The following is a 20,377-nucleotide window of genomic DNA, read 5'->3' as shown; positions in this document are numbered from 1 at the left end:
GTAGGAGAAAGCAGAACACTGATTATTATTAGCTATTATGATTGAAGAAGGTTGCAGTGTAAAACATACCGTATCATTCTCTGGCTGTCTCCCTGGCTATTATGTTCATTACTAAGGCATGACACCCAATGGAATCAAGAATCAAATTCCACAATATTACCAGAACGGGCAGCCAGGAGGTTTCTGGGTCACTTCCCAGTACACCATTTCAGTCTTCTCTAATAAGAATTGCAACAAACCAATTTTAATCACTAGAGCCCTCCAGTCATCTTGTTCATTGTTTGTTTAGCCCTTGTACCTCTCTACAATTGGGAAATCAAATAATGCCCCCAAGAAATTAACTTTTATTGAGTACAGGGTGTATGCCAGCTAGTGTAATAGGTAGGCTTATAGTACATGTTCTGTAGCAAATAGATGGTATTTTCCTTCTGTAGTTAAATTTTTGTGAGCATAGGCTTTAGATGCAGTAATTCTCAAGTAGGAACAACTTTGCCCCTCAGGGGACATTTGGCAACATCTGGTTACATTTTTGTTTGTTATTTGGGTGGGGGGCTACTGGCATCTAGAGGGTAGAGGCCAGCAATGCTGCCAAACACCCATAATGCACAGGACAGCCCCTCACAACAGAGAATTTTCCAGCCCCCAAAAGCAATAGTACCAAGATTGGGAAATCTTGAGATGGAGCAGCTGTAAATTTGTTGTCCGGTTCATTTGTGAGATGGTAAGGGGACACCATTACTAATTACTTCAGGATACAAGATGTAAACTGGGACTAGCCCAGGCAAACTGGGATGTATGGTGAATCTACTTATAGAAAAAAATAAACTGGTATTAACTCTGTCACTTACTGGCTGGGGAACCTTGGACAAGCCACTACTCTCAGTTCTTCAGCCTCCATTTCCTCATCTACAAAATACGCATAATTATAATACAGACCTTATAGATTTGTGGGGAAGATTTAGCGAGATAATCTCAAAAAGGTTTCAGCACAACGTCTGGCACACCATAATGCTCAATATATAGTTATTATTAAGAATCCTTTTCTTTCATCTCCTCATCTGTTTTTTGAAAGATTTAGCTATTACCCTCAGGACACTTTTCCTACTGATTAAAATGCAGATGGGGGATGGTAAAATAACATACTTGGCAATAAAAATATTTTTACTCCACTTTTTTGCTCACCCCTCATATTCAGCTTCTGCAGTGCAGAACAAAATTTGGTTCCTCCAGTGCCTCACAGACCATTGTACCCAATGCCTGATGAAACATTAAATCCTTAAGGTCTTTTCTCAAAAAAGTCTGAGCTTGTCTCTGAGCTTAAGCTCCTGTGAGAAAGACACTGATAAATTTGCTTCCATAAAATGTAGTCTAGAGTACATAAAGAAATAGGGAAAATTGGGTGGTGAAAAACATAAAGCCCAGCAATTTGGTAGGTTATGCAATTATCATGTGACTTGGGCATCATCAATCCACAAAGAACATGAACAGTTTAGACAACCACTCAGCCAGTAGTTGGTCTTACAGCAGAGCTAAAAAAATTGACCTCTGATCCATAAACATTACTGAAGGGCTGATTAAACAGCCTCCATTTTTAAGCTCTGCTTTTACTAGACTAATTTTATACATTGAATTTTTATTATAAAAGTAATACATGCTCTTTTTTTTTATAAATCAAAAGAATCCAGAGGCATATAAAGAAAAGTTAATTTCCTCAACCAGCTTCTTTCAATTCTCCCTCACACAGGTATCCACTGTTAACATTTTAAGGTATGCTTTTCCACATTTTTCTGTCTGCACACACATACCCACACAGAGACACTCCTATTATAATTAGGAAGGAGACTTTAGTTGGTGAGCATGGTGCTATTCTCCCTTTGAAGTTGTGTCTAAGGGTGGTATATAGCAACCTTATTGTCATAACCAGTGTCGGGAAGGGGAAAATGTCCCCCTCTACCTGCCTTGAGTTCTTGTGGCTGGACTAATATTAAAAATGACACAAGACAGATTAACAGGAGAGAAAGAAACAAATTTTATTTCACACGCATGGAGGTCTTATAGAAATGGCACCTAAGAAGTGGCCAAAGCAGGCAGCTTTTGTACTTTTTAGACAAGGAAACAAATTAGTAAGGAATTGACAGGTCAAAGAAACAGGTTTGGGGTGATCAATTAGTGAAGAGTCTAAAAAGAGTTTAGGCTTGGGGTAGTATTGATAAAGAAGTAACATGGTTTGTTTATAATAGGCTTCTGGGACTAAATACCCTGTCTCTGGGGATAAGGGCATCCTTCTACCTCCAGATGCAGGTGCACTTTTCACACGGGAGATTTATTTCCTGCTTTCATGGAGACAGAAAGGTGGGTCAGGGTGTCCCTCTTGCATTGGCCATTTCTTAAGTAACTTTAATTCAAAATATGTGGCCTATTTTGGGACAGCCTGTCCTGAGCCCCAGCACCAGTTAGGTAAAACTTAGAGAATTAAACTTTTGTGTATGTGTATATATCACATACACATAAGTTTAATTGCTTTCTTTTTTAAGTAAAAACAAGCTAATACCATGCTCATTACCCCGAAGTTTTTGTTTTTTGTTTTTTTAACTTACAATAACATGGAGATTTCTCCAGGTCAACTCTAAATCATTCTTTTAAACTCCTGTACAAATCCCATATAATAGATCATAATGTCATAATGTACTCATTTTTTCCTCTATTAATGGACAATTGGGTTATATCCAGATTTTTGCTACTATAAACAACAAAAAGCACTTACGTGCAGTGATAAATTCAGTTGCTGAGCTTTATAAAACCTGTTCTAGGTGTATCCCAAAGAGGAAATGTAGGGACTTCCCTGGTGGCGTGGTGGTTAAGAATCTGCCTGCCAATGCAGGGGACACAGGTTTAAGCCCTGGCCTGGGAAGATCCCACATGCCCTGGCAACGAACAGTAGCTTCTGCTCTCCACAGCTAGAGAAAGCCCGCATGCAGCAGGGAAGGCCCAACACAGCCATAAATAAATAAATAACTTTTTTTTAAAAAAGAGGAAATGTAGAAGGCTTTTGTGAACATTAAGTGACTCCCTCTGTAATAACCACAGTCCTCTATTTGAACTTATACTCATTTTTAGCACTCAGCAGTCAATTATGGCTCTATTTATATAGATGAATGATGAAAAACAGAATAGACATTCACAAGAAAGACAGAAGTCAGAAAGATTTGTTTTCATTTACTTATCCAAAATCGTTTCCTAGGAGCTGCATTTCGCCCAAATACTTTTCCTCTTCCAATCACAGATTGAGATGCCCGTGTCCAGGAGGAAGAGATTTTCCTCTACTTTCTACATTCTTCTGGCTCGTCTAAGAATTAAATCCACACGAGACAGATTAACAGGAGAAAGTCAAACAAAAGTTTAATAACACATATACCTGGGAGAGGCCAGGAAAACTAACTCACCCAAATGGCCAAAACCCTCACCTTAAACCCCATCTTCAGCTAAAGACAAAAGAAGATGTTGGGGGTAGCAGTTTGGGACTTTTAAGGAGAGGAAGGCAATTCACATGGAGATGAAAAAGCAAATGTTTGGTAAACAGATGTTCGCTGGGCCTGCAGAGACAATGGGACACAGAGTGGATTCTGATCTCTAGGCCCTGCCCAGTTCCCCCCATAACCCCTAGTTTTTCTTTGCTTATATCTGATGACAGCACTATTCTGCGAAGGGGCTCTTTATCTAAACTTTTTTTTTTTTAATTGAAGTATAGTTGATTTACAATGTTGTGTCATATCCAAATTCTCTAGGCAGCTAAGTGGGAGGTAAAAAGACAGATTTCCTGAGTCTTCTGCTTCTTAAAAATAATTTCATCAGCCTAAACTAATCCTCATGCCAATGAGAAACAGTTTGGGTGGAAATTTTTGTCCCCTGCACCAGTTGTGGAACATTGGTGGGTGGTGCATGTGTTAGGGAGCGGTAGCTGGGATGGGCAGGGCTGGATAAAGCCTGGGGTTGCTCCTAGGGCGGGGATGTGGCTTTCTGCAGGCTGAGTTTAAATCCAATAGAAATTTAGTTTCTTTGCATAGATTTGGAATGATAGGGCCAAGAGGCTAAGGAACAGGTCCGTTTCTGCTGGCTAGATGTACATTCTTTGATTGCAAGTTAAAGAGACCAATTCCCTCTAGCTTAAGCTAAGGAGGAATATCTATTATAAGGATACAAATTTGTCTCATTGAAACTAAGAATTGGAAGGCAGCTGGGCCTCCAGAAGGGACCAGAGACTAGAAAGCCAGAAGAAATTTTTTTTTTTAACTTTATCTTCTCTAGTTATTCTCCTGAGCCTGATTTATTCTTCCCCTATCTCTACAGGCCAGAATTTTTCTTTTCCACAGCTTCTAAATTCATTTACCCTTGATTCTAGTGCTCCACAAAAACCTAACTTCTCTTTCTAAATCCCTATTCTAAATTCTTCATGGAGAGAAAAACTGATTGGATCACCTTCAGTCACGTGGCCACTTATGGTCCCATCAGCCATGGGCCAGTGGGCTATGGAGAGGAAAGAGAATTCCCAAAAAAGGGGAGTCAGACACTTAGAGACAACGTTAATAGCCTGCTGACAGCTGATATTAATTACCCAGGTGTATACTAAACATCAGTGTATAGAATCTTAGAAAGTTAAGGCCTAAAGGAAACTTGTTTAACAAATGAGAAAACTGAAGAAGGAAATGACTCATTCAAGGTCACACAGCTAGTTAATGACAAAGCAAAGTCATTCTCCTCTTACCATGGACTGCAAGACCAGAGGCCACCAGGAGTGAATAACAGTATATATTTCATTATATTCTTGACAGCCATAAGTAGTATAATTTAGGGAGGCCATGTTTATTTCACATAGAGAGTAGTATATCATTGTTACATATGTTCTATTCCTCTTTTTAATCAAAATGGAAATCAATATTGATTTCTCTTTATTGGTTCTGAAAGTAACACACGATTATATATACATATATTTTAAAAATAAAATATACAGAAGCCCAGAATTTAGAAAGTAAAGTATCTATAGAGAGCACCATGGAGGAGCTTGGAATTTATTCTTCCATGCCTTTTTAGATGCATATTGGTACTTGAAAATACCCAATAAACAGCAGCTTTCTTCCTTGTCCAGAGTAATGAATAAATTGATAAACAAGACAAATAAATGGTATAAGAAGGCAAAAATGTTACTTTTATGAATGTAAAGATGAATTGGAGGATGTTGATTAATGTGAGTGCCAAAGTAGGGACTGCTAAATGAACTCTGGAATTATTCAGGGTTTCCCTCCCAGTATCAGGCAGGAAAGACAGCATGGAGGAGCAGAAAAGAGCTGGTATTCCCAGCAGGCAGTTCAATTCCAAGAAGAAAAGGGGCAGAGTTGGGTCAAGTATTATAACGGAGCAGGATGTTATGGGGCCTTCCTAGGACAGACCCCACCATGTCCTCCACCTGCCTCTTGTTTGTAGAAAAGCTTTAATTTCCCAGTCCTCCCCTGAGTCATAAAAGGCTAGCTCAAGAGTTAATGATAGAAAGAATGTGAACATACAGTAACAACAAAAAATAGCAGTTGGGTCAGGAGAACTGGTAACTATTTAAACAGTAAATCAGGCGTATTGCAGTCATAGAATCTTTAGGTCCTCCCTGAAGGACATAGATAACAAACAGTCTGATGCACATTCCTGAGTTATTTTAGATACTAAAACCGCCACCAGATGGTAGAAGTTAACTGCATGATGACAATGAGCACATGGCCCTCAGACTGGTTGGAGCCAGAAGATTGATAATGTTAACACCTGTGACCACCCTGTAACCTCACCATCAACCAATTAGAGAATTGTGCACGAGCTGATCACGCACCCTGCAACTCCCCTCCTTCACCTTGCCTTTAAAAACTCTTCCCAGACTTCCCTGGTGGCGCAGTGGTTAAGAATTCGCCTGCCAGTGCAGCGGTACAGGTTGGAGTCCTGGTCCGGGAAGATCCCACATGCCGCGGAGCAACTAAGCCCGTGCGCCACGACTACTGAGCCTGCACTCTAGAGCCCACGAGCCACAACTACTGAAGCCCACGCACCTAGAGCCCGTGCTCTGCAACAAGAGAAGCCACCGCAACGAGAAGCCTGCACACCACAACGAAGAGTAGCCCCCACTCGCCACAAGTAGAGAAAGCCCGCGGGCAGCAACGAAGACCCAACGCAGCCAAAAATAAATAAATACATAAATAAATAAGTAAATAAATAAAATCTTCCCAGAAACCCGTCTGGGAGTACTGTCTTTTGAGCATTAACCACACGGCCTCTTTTGCTGAGCACTGGACTGTCTTTCACCACAGCCTGATGTCAGTAGATTGGCTTTACTGCGCGTGGGCTACTGGACCAAGCTTTGATTCGGTAACGGTATGAACTGTGTATTCTTCCCCATATCGCCAATCAAATGGATCGCTGAAATCTGTCGAGGCAGCGTGCATAAAGGCGTATAGAGAGGTAAGAGTGTGACTGAGTTCCTTTTGCATAGACGGGAGCATTGAGAGCAAGAGATGGATTTTTTCCATAAATATGTACATGTATTTTAAAGGGTTATACTAGTCTTACTTTCTGTAACTTGCTTTTTCCCACATATAAATTTTTTGAATTATTTGTATATATTCCATGATATAATTACACTACAATTTAACCAGTTCCTGTTAATAGATATTAAAGTTTTTCTGAAGTTTTACTACTGTAAACAGCGCTATAATGAACATTCTTTTGCCACATTCGGCATATTGTCCAATATTCCCTCAGGATAAGTTCCAAAAAGTAAAAAAGTAAAGTAATATGTTTTTATATGTATTACAAAATTGGCCCCTGGAAATGCAATATACTCCTACCAACAGTTTATAAGAATTTCTACACCTTGCCTAATGTTGGATATTATCAGTCATTCTCATTTTTGAAAATAGAAGCAAAGCATTGTGGTTTAATATGTATTTCTTTGATTACCATGAAGTTGCACATTTTTTCCCACCTCTTCTACCAGAAGATTATGATTTGACTGGTCTGATTTACAGTGTTGTAGTATAAACCCTGACAGCTGGCTTCTCCTTTTGTAATGCAAGTGCCTGCCTTAAGCTTTGATTGCCCAGGCCCCAGGCTTTCACTTTAAAGAGGCATCCGCTTCAAAATGGGATCCCGAATAAACACAGTGCCACTTGCCTAGATACAGTGACAAGCTACCCCGCACCTCTTTTGATTTCAATGTTGATAACTAACCGTTATTTCCCTATTTCCACACCACCCCCCCCCCCCTGCTCCAACCCAGCAATTTAAATTCCCTCCCTTATGTTTTAAATTTACCAGTAGAGTGAGCTCAGAAACCCTAGGCCCCGACCCTCGAGTCTAGTAAAAGCAGAACCCTAGGGCCCACGCACGCTTTCAATCTCTCTCCCCTCGACCTCACTGTGTGGCCCCAGGTATGTTGTGTAATTTGCAGGATCTGTAAGTATTAGGCCTTTTTTCCCCGTTTCCTGATGGTTATTGCGGAGGGTGTCAATAATAAGAACCATAAGGGCTGGTCTGCCACAGCATTGGTTATTGATAGGCTGAGACCTGCATAAAACAGGTGTCAATTATTTACCAGAATACGAAATGCCTTTAAGTATCTGAGCAGCAAATTGGGCTTTAAAACTGTGTGAAAAATTGATGGTGTTATTTGGCCTAGTAGATGTATTAGGTAGATTACAATGTGTGATCTCAGAATCAATGTTCAGTCCATATATTTGTGCGATGGATAATTACTGTAATGCAGACTTGACATTTCAGTAGAAGGAACATAGTGCATTAGGCCTGTGTCCCAGAGGGCTTGCTGGATCAGGAGGTTAGAAACCATCCAGAACAGTGGGCCAATTGCCTTGCTTCCAGAACTCTACCCTTCAGTCCTCATAATGACTGGAGACCAAACCAGAGCATACAAAATTTTGTCTTCCCTTTTGCTGAAAAGGAGTCCACATATCATCATTCCTGCTTCTCTGGGCACACTGATAGAAGTCTGACTAACTCCCCAATAGCAGACTTGGAGTCTGTTCTGTGTGGGTCTTAATGTAACCGGACAAAGCTGGTACCAAACCCAAGTTTGGCTGCTTGTCGCTGGAAAAGCCAATACTTGATAGACAAGTGTTAGTGGAAACAGAAAAGTTGTTTTATTCGGGAGGCCAGCAACCTGGGAAGATGTGGACTAATGTCCTAAGATCATCTCCAAGTTGCCAGTTTGAGGACAAAGGTTTTAAAGGGGAGTTTCAGGGGTGTACAGGCAGGGGGCTATGTGCAGAACTGCGGCAACAATAATCATCTCAGAACTGGGCTTGGGGTGTTCTGGTCAATGGCATCTTGATGGTTTTATGCCCAATTAGTCTTCTACTCCAAGGCTGGTCTGCTCCCACCTCATTAAGGTCAGTCCCTAGAATTCTTAAGCAAGCAAGATTAATTCTCTCCTAGTTAGCTAGACATTATCTATAACTCAAAGACATGCCAGGGTCAGTAGGAAAGAAAAATGCATGTAAATTTTAAAATCTGTGCTGTTCAAGATAGAGCAGCTTATGCTATGGCTACATTAGATTTAACAATACCAACAAAAGCAAATTTAGACACTTAGGTCTAATCATACATCTGGAGAGATAACAGAGTTAAAAGAAAGAATGTGTGTAAAGATATTAGAAAAAGCTCAGGCACAAAGGAAGCATTTAATAAATGTGAAGCATTTTTTTAACAGGTTGACGGTATGGCACCTGAGCCCATTTTGAATGACTGAGAATCAATTTTTTTCTTCCTTCTCTTTCTCCCTCCTCCCATCTGTCTAATTCATTCCTTTCCCTTTCCGCATGATTCTTTTCTGCTCCTTCTCACCAGTTTTTCCTCTCCCCCATACCTTTCCTTTCCTCTCCTCTTCTCCCTCCTCCTTCCCTTACTACCTCAATTAAACCCTTTTCTCATCTCATCTGCAGTGAGTCAGGCTATGATTGAACCTCTCAATGACAACTGAGAAAGTCAACAAACTACAAAAAATCAATTTACAGAAAGGGAATCTACCTAGTGTTTAACTGGATTAAAATGTAGTTTTTCCAATGATTTCATATGGGACATAGTCTTTCCTCATATTTGCATGCTTTACAAGTAAGTTAAGTTGACATCCCCCTCCTTACAGTTCAAGGGTTTCTACTGGATACTTTCAAAGTCACTTTAAATTTCAAGAAAACTGCACATTTCAGACTAGTAGCCAGAAGGGGAAAGTGTCCAGAGAGAGTTGGCCACTTGCAGAGACAATTATTCCCTTCTAATTAATAAGACAAAAATCACATAATTTTGTACTGTTTCACTTCTTTCCCTCTTTGCTTGCCTACGGAGTGAGAAAGCAGAGGGCTAAAAGGAGGAAACTTGGAGAGGGGTTGAAGGCAGGCAAAAGGGTTTTCACCAACACTATACAACAAAACGTAAATGCCATTTGGATTAAGGAGTTAAATATAACTGAAACTATAGAAGAACTAGACTAAAACAAAAGCTCATGTCCATTAAAGGCAATAAATTAAAGCATAAAAATAGATTTGACTATATGAATTTATCTTATATCCTTAAGTTAAAGCAAATGGACTGCCAAAAATATTAACAGAAAGTAAACGATAATTTTTATTGTATAAAGAAATTATACAAATTAATAAGAAAAATGCTCAGGCTCCAAGAGATATGAACAGACCAGAGAATTTTAAAATACTTTGGAAAATGTTCAACTGTTCAATCTCATTAATAATCGAAGGTAAAAACTAAAACTATTAGTTACCATTTGTCATCTATTAAATTTTTAAAAATCCATAATTTCTGATCCTCACGAAGATGTGAGATGACACTTTTTCTCCACTCCTTCCTCCATTCTGGGGGAGCTCTAATGACTTTGTCCTTGCAGCCTTTACCCAATCCCTGACTCCTTAAGGGAAAAGATTTACCTGATAGGAGAGTTTGAAAGGATAAACTGGCATGCAGAGACCATTCCTCTTCCTTTTTTTTCCTCGTGGATCAAACTCCTCCCCCTGAGCCTATGTTCTACTCCAGTCCTACTGGTTTGAGAGAGAGGCTACCACCTGTGTTTAATTCTAGAGATCAGACTAAGAAGCAAATTTTCCTGAAGATAAAAGCATATTTCCCAATATCAGATTTAACAGTGATAAAGGGGGTATTTTCATCTCCATTATGTCTTGTTCCTTGTTTTATATCTCCATTGCTTTAGATACTGGCCACAAAGAAGAGTACTACTTACTGGCGCCTGTCAAAATTCAACACTTTATCACTGTGCACCCAAAGCTTTAAAGATGTTCAAAGCCTTTTATCCACTTCTGGAAATTACATTTAGACAAACCTTTATGCACTAAGATCTTCATTATGGTTTTAAATTAATGATAAAATAATGGCTAGTGAACCAATGTTGTATCCACTAACAAAATTGCTACTAAAAGGCAAAAATCAAGATGTAAAAGAATGTATACACTTCATTCATTCAACTAATATTTTTTAGCTTGTCCAATGAGCCGAGGACTTTGCTATGTAATTTACAAAGAAAAAAGCCTAGAAGGAAATACAGCAAAAATCTTAACAATGTTTATTTTTTATTTTTATTTTTTTTAACAATGTTTATTTTTAAGTAGTAAGATGAAGACTGATACCCCTTTCTGATTATATGTTTCTTTGTGTCTTTTTAAATTGGCATGTGCTACTTTTATGACTTTATAAAATTATGCACACCAAAATAAATTCAAGCTGGAGAGACAGAAATAATATGTTAAAAGCAAACATGATGCATCAGTTAGGTTTAGGTTAGTATATTTCTAAAAGACTCAAAAGTGATGGAAAGTATGTCTCTTTCATAAAAAGAAGTCTGGAGATAGTCAAAGCTAATAGGGTAGCTTTATTATGTCATTAGGGACCTAGGGTCATATCTTCTGCTCTGCCATGAGATTCTGCTTCCTCATTATCACGGTCTCCCACATAATTCAATATGGCTGCTAGATCTCCAGCCATTTCAAGAACAAGAAGGAGGTAGGGAAGTCTTTTAAAAAGGTTTCCCAGAAGTCCCACCTAACATTTCTGTTTACATCTCGCTGGCAAATCAATCAATCACATGGTCAAAACTAGATGCAAGAATGTGACCACTTAAAAACAGGGTTCTCTGTTTAAAGAGAAGAGAATTTGGGGGCTGTAGCCTCTGCCGCAAAATGGATGATTTTTTAAAAATCTCAAAATGGGGAAAGATTTTATAAGTATGACAGAATACTAAGAAGACAGAAAAATATTTTGTATAGACAAATTTTAAAAGTGCACTGTGAAAACCACTGAACAAAATCAGAAGATAAAATATCTTTTCATTAATGTCATAGAAAAGGGCTCATTTCTATACATATAACTCCTATACATTAATAGATAAAAGCCTTCAAAACCAATAGAAAAATGTGCAAAGGACATATCACAGAAAATGAAAATACAGATGTTTTGAACATGGTTCAACAAAGTCAAAACAGAACTCCAGTGAGATATCATTTTTTCACCTATTGATTAGAAACGGTTAAGAAATTTAATGACACATTGTTGATAAGGGTGCAAGTCCTGTGCCACGTATCAGATGCTTCTTGTGCCTCACCTCACAGCCTCTAAACTTCACCTCTGATTCCAGCTGCTGCTGCAGAGAAAAAAAAGAAAAAAATCCTCTGTGAGCTTAGACTCATTCTGGCTGACAGTATCTTGCCTCAAGCATGCATCCAAGTCTTTTTGCTTTCTCTCCTAGAGCTTTTCTGATATCTCATTCACGGGTCACTGGTGGTTGAAGGTACAGGTTTATTCTAGAAGTATGGGACTTAATACCTCTGGGCTAACCTTCAATGAGGTTAGATGAGGACTGATGGACACATGTTTTTCCCTGTTGACCCTTGGGTGAACATTTACAAGAGGCATCTTACAGCCTCCTCTGAAGTTCCTGGCTGGCTGGAACCCCAGTTCCCTACAGTGGTGATCTCGATGATGCATCCCTGCATTGGCTCTTCTCCTTTTCACTTTTCTTGGTCCTTCACTTCTCCTTTAGATCACCTCTGTATGATCAGGCCACTCAAGATGGCAGTTCTCTTGCTCTCTGCACATCCCCTGCTCGACCATTCCTTGCTTCACCTGTACCCTACTCACATGACTGACTTTCCCTCTTAATCATAGAACTTAATCAGTGTTTGTCCCCTGCCTCAGCTGGTGATTGTTCTCATAATGATCGTTAACCTGAGGGGCTGTAAGGGGTGGGCTCCTCAGCTGGTTTCCATGGTAACTGATGAGCCAACCTGACTTCAATTCCCCCTATTAATGGTAACCTCTTTCTTTCTCCCCAGCAGCCATCTTTGTTGCCATGTCCTGCCTGCCAGTCTGCTGTACACGGTGGGTGTTGCTCCAGGACTTTGCTTCTGACTTGTAAGTTTCCCTATCCAACAAGTTGTTGATGTCTCTGTTACTGCCTCCAGGCATTTTCTTTGGTCCTGTGGCTGGGCAAGTACAAGGCTTGCGGGTGCAGCCCACAAATCTCCCAAACTAGTTACCTATCACAACCCTGTCGGAGGGTTTGCTTTTGAAAGTAATTTGAGCTCAGACGTGTTGCTAATGGGATATAAGTTGGTAAAAGTAATTTGACAGTATTTACTACAATTTTTGCAGAAAGTAATTTGACAGTATTTACTACAACTGAAAAAATACTGATCAGGGGCTTCCCTGGTGGCGCAGTGGTTGAAAGTCTGCCTGCCGATGCAGGGGACACGGGTTCGAAGCCTGGTCTAGGAAGATCCCATATGCTGCAGAGCAGCTGAGCCTGTGCTCTGGAGCCCGCGTGCTGCAACTACTGAAGCCCACGCACCTAGAGCCCGTGCTCAGCAACAGGAGAAGCCGCCGCAATGGGAGGCCCTCGCACTGCAACGGAGAGTGGCCCCTGCTCGCCACAACTGGAGAGGGCCTGCGCGCAGCAACGAAGACCCAACACAGCCAAAAATAAATAAATAAATTTATTTAAAAAAAAATTAGTATATTAGCATGGATGAAATGATGGCTGCAAAAGAATATGCACTGTAGCATTGTATACCAGCCAGGAATTTAAAAAAAACAAACACTAAATTCCCCCAAATATGAGCTTGCTTAAATAAATGCCAATGTATCTATACAATGGAATAGTATGCAGGCAGTAAATGAGTTACCTATATACGGAAAGATCTTTAAAAACTGTTGTAGAGGGCTTCCCTGGTGGCGCAGTGGTTTAAGAATCCGCCTGCCAATGCAGGGGACACGGGTTCGAGCCTTGGTCCGGGGAGATCCCACATGCCGCGGAGCAACTAAGCCCGTGTGACACAATTACTGAGCCTGTTCTCTAGAGCCTGTGAGCCACAACTACTGAGCCCACGTTCCACAACTACTGAAGCCCATGTGCCTAGAGCCCTGCTCCGCAACAAGAGAAGCTACGGCAATGAGAAGCCTGCGCACCACAATGAAGAGTAGCTCCTGCTTGACGCCAACTAAAGCAAGCCCGGGTGCAGCAATGAAAACCTAATGCAGCCAAAAATAAAAAACAGTAATTCTTTAAAATAAACAAACTGGTGTAGATCAGTAAATATAAGCTACCATTTGTAATAGATATGTGTGTGCATGTACATGTATGCTGGTGTATGTATAGAACATCCCTGGGCAGAGACATAAGGACTTGACATCAGTGGGATATTTCTGAAGAGAACTTGGTTGTTTGGTAACTGTGAAAGAGAGACCTGTCTTTATTTTTATATAATTTTATAGTTTCAAAATACTGTGCCATGGGAATACATTACTTATTCAATTTTGTCAAGCAATATTTTTCTTTTGGTTACTAATATGACATGATTTAGTGTTAATTTGCTATGTAGAATACGGGACCCTGTCTGAAGGCCTATCTGAAATGTCTATTACATTAGTATTTTTTAAAATTTCCCAGGTCAGAACCACCTAATTCACAGCTAGGATTAAGATACACTTCTCTAGAGAATGCTAATTTTATATGAATTAATTAGGCAAGTTGGCATCAGGAGGTTTTTAAAATTTTATTTATTTTTTTGTATTTGACTGTGTTGGGTCTTTGTTGCTGCGCGGGCTTTCTCTAGTTGTGGCGAGTGGGGGCTACTCTTTGCGGTGCGCAAGCTTCTCTCGTTGCGGAGCACCAGCCCTAGGCGCGCAGGCTCAGTTGTGGCGCACGGGCTTAGTTGCTCCACGGCATGTGGGATCTTCCCGGACCAGGGCTACAACCTGTGTCCCCTGCACTTGCAGAAGGGGCATCAGGAGATTTGACTTTAGGTGAAATGGCATCAGGTGAACTAAATTCCCATCACCACCTTTGCATGCTACTTACAAAGATTGTCCACCCACCTTGGGCATTATGTCTTTCTAAATACCTAATTCATTTTATAGACAATTACTCACAGGGTCCCACTTTAAATTTGGCATCTGCCTCTGGCTCTCCTCTTTGCTTACGTGAGGTCTCTCCTGAGAAGAGCAGTTCGCATCTCTTGCCTATTAGCTCAAGTCTGGAACTGAAGATGTGAACGTTCTCTCCAAATTTCAGGTTGAAACACCCTGGTCTCAAGTCAACGATGGCTCAGAAATCCCCTCTGACACTCTAAGGCAGTTTTATTTTTCATTTGCAAATGGAGAAACTATAAGTAAGAGTAAGTTTGTAACATGTTAAGTGCTAGGGACATAACCAGAGGCAAACTCCAGAATCCTAACTCCTACTTGAGTTAACTTAAGAAAAGATGTCACAGTGAAATTCTCCAATTTTGCTTAGTATTGCTTAGAAAAACAGATCAGACTTTAACATTTCCAGACTTTTTCCAAAACAAATAGTCACCTGAAATCTTTGTCTCTGTAGCTAAGGTGCTATCTGTCTCCCTCATCAGCTCCCAAGAACCACTGTGGCAGAGAAGAATGGGCTGTTATTTGATGCCAAATTGAATCTGCAGAGATTCAGTGAACCAAGGCTAGAGAATTATTACAGTGACTCAGTATGGTGTGTCTATTTGTGATTTTTAACATTGATAGCAAGCAAGACTCACTTTTAATTTCCTCTTAAATATTACAATGTTTCAAAATGCCCACAGTTACTGATTAGGCCATTGTGTTTCTGATCTTGGTGATAGAAAGTAACCAACTTTTAAACTTAAAAAAAAAAAAAAAAAGACTTCTGGGAGGCTCTAACTGAACTTCCCATTTTTCAAGATTACCCACCCTTGCCATACAGAAACATGAATACCCGTCAGCTTAGTGCTACTTTTTAGACATTCTCATTGCCCTTTGGTTCTCACAGGTCATTGTCCTATGTGAGAAGAATTGGCAGCATTAGCAGCACAGTTGTCATCACAATGCTCTGATCTCCTGAAAAGCAAGGGCTTCAGGAAGGGATTTGTCTTCAAAAAAGGGTAGAAAGCCAGAACCTTGATTCCTCCTGCTATGAATAATATCCAAGGCTATCATATGGTAGCTCTATTTTTAGGTTTTTAAGGAACCTCCGTACTGTTTTCCAGTGGCTGCACCAGTTTACATTCCAACTAACAGTGTAGGGGGTCCCTTTGCCCCACACCCTCTCCAGTATTTATTATTTGTAGACTTTTTGATGACAGTCATTCTGACCAGTTTGGAGTTATACCTCATTACTGCTTTGATTTGCATTTCTCTAATAATTAGCGATGCTGAGTATCTTTTCATGTGTCTGTTGGCCATCTGTATGTCTTCTCTGGAAAATTGTCTATTTAGGTCTTCTGCTCATGTTTTTGATTGGATTGGTTTGTTTTTTCAATATTGAGTTGTATGAGCTGTTTGTATAACTTGAATATTAACCACTTGCTGGCTGTATCATTTGCAAATATTTTATTCCATTTCATAAGTTGTCTTCACCTTGTTGACATTTTCCTTTGCTGTACAAAGCTTTGAAGTTTGTTAAAAGCTTTTGTTTAGTTTGATTAGGTCCCATTTGTTTTTTGCTTTTACTTTTGCCTTGGGAGGATGATCTAAGAAAATATTGCTACAAATTTATGTCAGAGAATGTTTTGCCTATGTTCTCTTCTAGGAGTTTTATAGTGTCATGTCTTATATTTAAGTCTTTGAACCATTTTGAGTTTATTTTTGTGTATGGTGGGAGGGAGTTTCTAACTTCATTGATTTACATGTGGCTGTACAGATTTCCCAATACCACTTGTTGAAGAGACTGTCTTTTCTCCATTGTATATTCTTGCCTCCTTTGTCGAAGATTAATTGACCGTAGGTGTGTGGATTTATTTCTGGGCTCTTGATTCTGTTCCATTGATCTATATGTCTGTTTTTGTGCTGATGCCACACTGTTTTTTAAAAAATTTATTTTACTGAAGAGTTGATTTACAATGTCGAGTTAATTTCTTCTGTATAGCACAATGATTTAGTCTTACATATATATAGATTCTTTTTCATATTCTTTTCTGTACATTTATCATAGGATATTGAATATAGTTCCCTGTACTATACAGCAGGACCTTCTTGTTTATCAATTCTGTATATAATAGTTTGCATCTGCTAATCCCAAACTCCCAATCTATCCCTTCTCTCACTCCATCCCTCCCCAAGTCCCTATCCCTCTGGGCAGCCACAGGTCTGTTCTCTGTGTCTGGGAGATGGATTCTGTTTTGTAGATAAGTTCATTTGTGTCATATTTGAGATTTCACATATAAGTGATATCATATGGTATTTGTCTTTCTCTTTCTGACTTTCTGCACTTAGTATGATAATCTCTAGGTCCATCCATGTTGCTGCAAATGGCATTATTTCATTCTTTTTTATGGCTAAGTACTACTCCATTGTATATATGTACCACACCTTCTTGATCCATTCATCTGTCGATAGACATTTAGGTTGTTTCCATGTCTTGGCTATTGTGAATAGTGCTGCTATAAACATAGAGGTGTATGAACATAGGGGTGTATGAATCTCTTTGAATTATAGTTTTGTCTGGATATGTGCCTAGGAGTGGGATTGCTGTATCATATGGTAACTCTATTTTTAGCTTTTGAGGAACCTCCATACTGTTTTCCATAATTTTTTTTTTTTTTTGCGGTACGCGGGCCTCTCACTGTTGTGGCCTCTCCCGTTGCAGAGCACAGGCTCCGAACGTGCAGGCTCAGTGGCCATGGTGCACGGGTCCAGCTGCTCCGTGGCATGTGGGATCTTCCTGGACCGGGGCACGAACCCGTGTCCCCTGCATCAGCAGGTGGACTCTCAACCACTGTGCCACCAGGGAAGCCAATTTACTTCCCACCAACAGTGCGTGGGGGGGTTCCCTTTGCACCACACCCTCTCCAGACTTCTTGATGGTAGCCATTCTGACCAGTTTGAGGTTATATCTCATTGTGGTTTTGACTTGCATTTCTCTAATAATTAGCGATATTGAGAGTCTCTTCATGTGTCTGTTGGCCATCTGTATGTCTTCTTTGGAAAATTGTCTATTTAGGTGTTCTGCCCATTTTTTGATTGGGTTTGTTGTTTTTTTTGATATTGAGTTGTATGAGCTGTTTGTATATTTTAGAAATTAAGCCCTTGTTGGCTGTATCGTTGGCAAACATTTTCTTCCATTCCATAGGTTGTCTTTTTGTTTTGTTGATGACTTCCTTTGCTGTGCAAAAGCTTAAAAGTTTGATTAGGTCCCATGTGTTTGTTTTTGCTTTTACTTCTTTGGCCTTGGGAGACTGATCTAAGAAAATATTGCTAAAATTTGTCAGAGAATGATTTACCTATGTTCTCTTCTAGGAATTTTATGGTGTTATGTCATATATTTAAGTCTTTGAGCCATTTTGAGTTTATTTTCATGTGTGGTGTGAGGGTATGTTCATAATTTCATTGAACATGCAGATGTCTAGCTTTCCTAACACTACTTTTTGAAGAGACTGTCTCTTCTCCATTGTATATCCTTGCCTCCTTTGTCATAGATTCACTGTAGCCATGTGGATTTATTTCTGGGCTCTCCAGTCTGTGCCATTGATCTATATGTTTCTTTTTGTGCCAATACCACATTGTTTTGATTACTGTATCTTTGTAGTATAGTTTGGAGTCTGGAAAGGTTATACCTCCTGCTTTGTTCTTTTCCTTCAGGATTGCTTTGGCAATTTGGGTCTTTTGTGGTTCCATATAAATTTTGAGATTATTTGTTCTAGTTCTGTGAAAAATGGCATGGGTAATTTGATAGGGATCGTATTAAGTGTGTAGATTGCTTTGGGGGGTATGGCCATTTGAACAATATTAATTCTTCCAATCTGAGAGCATGGGATATCTTTGCATTTCTTGGAATCATATTCAGTTTCCTTTATCCGTGTTTTATTGTCCTCAGTGTATAGGTCTTTCACCTCCTTGGTCAGGTTTATTCCTAGGTATTTTGGTTTTTTGACTCGATTTTAAACAGGATTTTTTCTTGCTTCCTCTTTCTGATATTTCATTGTTAGTATAAAGAAATGCAACAGATTTCTGTATATTAATCTTGTATCCTGCTACCTTGCTGAATTCATTTACTAGTCTTAATAGTTTTTGTTGTAAATGTCTTTTATTTTGTTGTGATATGTTCCCTCTATAGTCACTTTGGTGAGATTTTAAATCTTGAATGGATGTTGAATTTTGTCAAATGCTTTTTCTGTGTCTGTTGAGATGATCTTGTGGCTTTGGTCTTTCCTTTTTTTAATGTGGTGTATCACACCGATTTGTGTATGTTGAACCATCTTTGCGACCCTGGAATGAATCCAACTTGATCACGGTATATGATTATGTATTTTTGGATTCAGTTTGCTAATATATTTTTGAGGATTTCTGCATCAATACTCATCAAAGATATTGGCCTGTAATTTTCTTTTTTTTGTAGTGACTCTGCCTGGTTTTGGTATCCGGGTGGCGGTGGCCTCATAGAATGAATTTGTGAGTGTTCCCTCTTCGGTTTTTTGGAATAGTTTGAGAGAGAAAGGTACAAGTTCTTCTTTGTGTGTTTGGAAGAATTCCCCAGTGAAGCCATCTAGTACTGGACTTGTCCTTGCCAGGAGGTTTTTTCTGTTTTTCTGGGTTGTTGGGTTTTTTTAAATTACAGATTTTATTTCACTTCTAGTGATTGGTGTGTTCAAATTACCTGCTTCTTCTCAACTCAGTTTTAGCTGGTTGTATGATTCTAGAAACCAGTCCATTTCTTCTAGGTTGTCCAATTTGTTGGCATATAATTGTTCATAGTATTCTCCTGATTTTTTGTATTTCTGTTGTTTCAGTTCTCCTCTTTCACTTCGTTTTTTAAAAATTTTTATTGGAGTATAGTTGATTTACACTGTTGTGTTAGTTTCAGGTGTATAGTAAAGTGACTCTGTTATACATATATCCATTCTTTTTTAGATTTTTTTCCCATATAGGCCAATAGAGAGTATTGAATAGAGTTCCCTGTGCTATAAGTTATCTACTTTATATATAGTAGTGTGTATATGTCAATCCCAATTTACCCCTCCCCCTTTCCCCCAGTAACTATAAGTTTGTTTTCTATATCTGTGACTCTATTTGTGTTTAGTAAATAAGTTCGTTTGTACCATTTTTTAAGATTCCACATATAAGTGATATCATATGATATTTGTCTTTCTCTGACTTCATTCAGTATGACAGTCTCTAGGTCCATCCATGTTGCTGCAAATGGCATTATTTTATTCTATTTTATGGCTGAATAATACTCCATTGTATATATGTACCACATCTTCTTTATCCATTCCTCTGTTGATGGACATTTAGGTTGCTCCCACGTCCTGGCTATTGTAAATAGTGCTGCAATGAACAATGGGGTGCATGTACCTTTTTGAATTATGGTTTTCTCCAGATATATGCTCAGGAGTAGGATTGCTGGATCATATGGTAGCTCTATTTTTAGTTTTTTAAGGAAGCTCCTCTTCTTTCCTTCTTACTTTGTTTATTTGGGTCTCTTTTCTTCTTGGTGAGCCTGGCTAGAGGTTTGTCAATTTTTACCTTTTTAGAAAAACAGCTCTTGGTTTTGTTGATCTTTTCCATTGTTTTTTGATACCTATTTTATTTCCTCTCTGATCTTTATTATTTCCTTCCTTCTGCTGACTTTGGATTTTGTTTGTTCTTTTTCTAATTCTTTTAGGTGGTAGGTTAGGTTGTTATTTGAGATTTTTCTTATTTTTTGAGGAAGGCCTGTATTTCAATCTATGTGTGTCCTTTGCCATCCCCTCACTTTCAGTCTGTTTGTGTCTTTCACCTTGGAGTGAGTCTCTTGTAGGCAGCATATTATAGGTTATTGTTTTTTAATTCAGTTTGC

The sequence above is a fragment of the Phocoena sinus genome, chromosome 3 (assembly GCF_008692025.1).
Source record: "Phocoena sinus isolate mPhoSin1 chromosome 3, mPhoSin1.pri, whole genome shotgun sequence".
NCBI classification, from domain to species: Eukaryota; Metazoa; Chordata; class Mammalia; order Artiodactyla; family Phocoenidae; genus Phocoena; species Phocoena sinus.
Note: the sequence above shows the minus strand (reverse complement) of the source record.